This window comes from Erinaceus europaeus, chromosome 8 (genome assembly GCF_950295315.1).
Source record: "Erinaceus europaeus chromosome 8, mEriEur2.1, whole genome shotgun sequence".
NCBI lineage: Eukaryota > Metazoa > Chordata > Mammalia > Eulipotyphla > Erinaceidae > Erinaceus > Erinaceus europaeus.
This window is the reverse complement of record NC_080169.1, coordinates 19,418,054-19,421,827: the sequence shown is the minus strand read 5'-3', so window position 1 is coordinate 19,421,827 and position 3,774 is coordinate 19,418,054. Positions and strand designations below refer to the sequence as shown.

Sequence of the window (3,774 nt, the reverse complement as noted above, 5' to 3'; positions counted from 1 at the left end):
TTAGTAGCAGCCCCGCCTCCCCTTCGGCGGGCGTCCTGCCCGCGCGGGGCGCTCACAGCCCAGGCTCCGCCTCTGCGCTCCGCGCTCCCTAATGGTCCACTCTGTTTACTTGTGTTTGGATAGCAACTGAGTCTTAAAGGCACAGGTTTGTTCAGGAGCTTCTCTGTCACTGTCACGGAGACGGAACACCAGGTATCTCCGTTCAGAAATACACACACACACACACACACACACACACACACACACACACACACACACACACACCTCTTCCACCCCCTTCCTTCTCAGCGTCACTTTTCCTCCTACTGTTAGAAACAGAGCATCTGGTTTTCTGCCTCCCTGAGAAACCTACAAGAACATTTTGTAGTTAGGTTTGGCGCCGGTTAATTTCCCACATTTGAACACGTTTAAATAACCGGTGTCTTTCGTAGAGGTGTTTGGGGATCAATCAGTTTTAGGTCTTCCTCAGTGTGGATCATGTTCCCTCATTAAAAAAAAAGTATCATTTTGTACATAGGTTTATTCAATTATGACTATATGTGTAGTCTGCTTTCGCTAGCTGTTTGCAGAACAAAGTTTGTTTTTAGAGGTGACAACTAATTTCGCAAGACATATGTAGAATGTCCCAGGAGACATTTCTTCCAATATTTGTGCTTTAATCAACCAATGTCCATTTCATAAGCAGTAAAGCAACTTGGTTAGAGGGTGGGCAGCTGCAATCCATTGGCAAACAATAAAGAATCCATCTGGAATGGGTGAAGAACAATCACGTTAAATTTTTAGGAAAATACTATTTTAGCTTCTCGAAACGTGTATGTCTTTATTCCCAGCAAAAACAAATGTCATTGTTCAGTCGCCAGAAAACTGAATCGAATTTGAAGTGCAGAATACATTTTTCTTCCCCCAGGTTCTTGTAAAGGTTTAGCCCTATGTGAATGTGATTGCGATTCCAAAACGCACTGCTGTCACTCTGAAAAGAGAGTGACCCGAGTGACAGAAAAGGAATTGCAGATACCCATTTTAGGCAACACTGAGCAAAAAAGTCCTATTGTCCCAGACTACTTGCCAGCGGGGTGTATGTGTAAACCTAGCTAGTCTGGAGATTTGCGGGGTGCAAATTTCCCAGCCCTAAACCAGTACTGCTCAAAAGTGAACTTCCAAAAGATGACTTTGGATGTGTCAACCCAACTAAAGTGGTGTGTGTGTGTGTGTGTGTGTGTGTGTGTGTGTGTATTGGAGGGCTTGGACAAATCTAAGCAAAAAACTGAAAATTGTCAAAAGTTTAAGTAGACAGTGACTGTGGAGCAAGACATAGATTGTGGGATACTGTTGTGTGACATAAAGCTCCGTCTATTTTATTTATGCTGAGGCGGATATGCTTTTGCTTCCCCTTGGTAAAATATATGATTCAGAGGAAGCAAATCTTTCTTTCTTTCCTTCCAATTTTCAATTCGCAAAAGGTCAAAAAGTGAGCTTGGAACGGAGACCTGAGTGTTGAACATCCGTTCAGTATTTAGCTGCTTCAAAGTACATCTGACAAACCAAACGAAATAGTAGAATGCCTAAGAATTCAGGCTTTCGTAAAGGCGTTTTCCCTAGTGGGTGCTAAAGGGGTGCTTTCATTTTAGCCCTTAGTCTCATCCCCAACCGTTGGGGATGCCTGCGGTCCCCTCTCTCCAATGGCCTCATTCCTTCCACAGCTTGTCTCAATTTACAAGATTTGAAGGAACTTTCTCTTCTTTCAGACCCGGGGACAAACACTCCCGGGGTGGTTGCCTGAAGGGTGTTCCAAGGCTTCCTATTCTCTTTCCACCAAAGTGGAGGCAAGTGCCCAGCATCAGGCTTCACACCTCCCCGCAGTGCCACTGCGTACGTTGTGTGCGGAACCCTCCGCGTTTCTCGTGGAGTACAAAGAATTTCCAACCACCCACAAGCCGCGCCCCTTCTTTGTGCCAAAATCTCGAGCTCCAGTTTTTTTTTTTTTGTTTGTTTTCCGTTCTTTCTTCCTTCTCCGTCTTCTTTTCTTTCCAGAAATATCTTCACCGCGCCCACTTAGGCGTCTCAAGTGCCACCGTGGAGTCTGGGCCACCGCGCCCAGGAGCGCGGCTGTTGTCACTTGGAAGGTAAGGAAGAGCTCGGGAGCTGCGGCCTTTGCGGCAGGACTTCAGGCCCTGCAGCCACAGCCCGCAGGTGCGCACCCCACGCGGAGGCCCAGCTCAGCGGAACTGCAAGTCTGGCTCCCCCCCACCCCACCCCGCCTCCTTCCCTGCTGCACCACCCCCGCCCCTGCGTGCCCACCCCGGGCTGGCCCTTGACTTTCTAAGAGTTCTGCTCCTAACCCCACTAGGCTTCTAGAGCGCAAACATTGTGGGGGCCCACCCAGGAGCAGCCTCGTCTGCAAGGCTCCGTCAACGACAACGCCCCGCACGCCAGTTAGACCACCGGGTCCAAGACGAGTTGGGGGGTCCTGATGTGAGCAGAGTCACGTCTGGAGACAGATCCTCTGCACAGCCGCCCCGCAACCCCCCGAGCTCCGCCCGGGCTGCGCAACGTCTCCCCCCCACAGTCATCTCCGCAGCTCGGCCATCTGCTGTCCTCGCGGCTCAGGGCTTTCGACACCAAGGACACTTGCAGGGAAATGGCTAACAGACCAGCCGGGAATGCACCAGCAGCCACAGCGGAATCCGAACCCTAAAAGCTCAGGCGGAAGGTGGGGGGGGGTGGTGATGGGGGAACGAGTGGCGGAGGGGCTCGCTGCCCAGACCCCTTCCCGCAGGCCCACCCCCGACGCTGTTTTAACCGCAAGCAGGTGTCAGACAGACTTCCCGGGAGCTGAATCCCAGGGGAAAAAAATTTGGACCCTTTAAAAGACAAATTATGAAGAACGTCTTCCTTTTCCAGGCATTTCAGCTGCCATTACCTCCGAGACCTCCTGTCCTTCACCCCGGGCTGTCCCAGCCTGGGGGATGGGACGGGGCAGGACCTTTTACATTTGAACCCTGAGACTCCCGGAGGTGGGCACCTGTAGCTGGGTGCATGCACTGCGCCCCAGAGAAATAAGGAGGCTGCAGAAACCCGGAGGAGGATCGTAGGCACTGAGCTCGGAGAGCGGAGGGTGGATTCGGCCCCAGAAGCTCAAGCCCCCCCCCCCCTTTTTTCTTTTTTAAAAAGCATGTTTTAAACAGAGTCAAGGATGAAAAAGTCTCCGGCTGGAGGCTGGAGCTCAGCGGCCGGCAGGAAGAGCCGCAGCGCCCCCTGGAGGCACAGGCTGAGCACTACGGGGCCAAGGCGCAGGGGCCGTCACCCAGGCAGCTGGCTCCCGGGTGTCTCTGGTGGCAAAGGACCAGGCGGGCAGCTGTGACCCCTTCACCGGGCCCCGAGCAAGCCCTTGGCAGCGGAGGTAGAGTCCTGTGCACGACAGGGTTGCTGGGGAGCAAGCCTGCGGTCAGGCAAGTAAAACACAATATTCCCACTGCTAGCACCTCTGTGAGGGTCTCATAACATGCCCCACCCCTCGACTCCTCTGCTAGGCAGCATTACAGACTCCCCACACTGCTCCAGACACCCCCGACACCCCAAGGATGTGGGAAAGACAGCCGTTTCCACTCCACTGCAGGGACCTTGCAGGAGATCTGGTGCTGATCAGTTGATTTTTAAGGCTTGGGACATAGTCACCTAACGGTGGGAGAGGCAAGAGTTTTTTCAGGGACGAGGGCTACACTCCCTACTCCTCACTATTTGCACTCCTCTTACTCCAGCTCCAACATTCCTGCC

At 52.4% G+C, this 3,774-nt stretch overlaps 1 long non-coding RNA gene across 1 annotated transcript; it reads left to right on the top strand.

Annotated features, from left to right (window-relative positions):
- Positions 1 to 1,690: 1,690 nt before the first annotated feature.
- Positions 1,691 to 3,502, top strand: LOC132539764 (uncharacterized). Its single transcript, XR_009551064.1, has 3 exons — positions 1,691 to 2,123; positions 2,348 to 2,710; positions 3,172 to 3,502. It is a non-coding gene; the product is annotated as an uncharacterized LOC132539764 (long non-coding RNA).
- Positions 3,503 to 3,774: the final 272 nt, after the last annotated feature.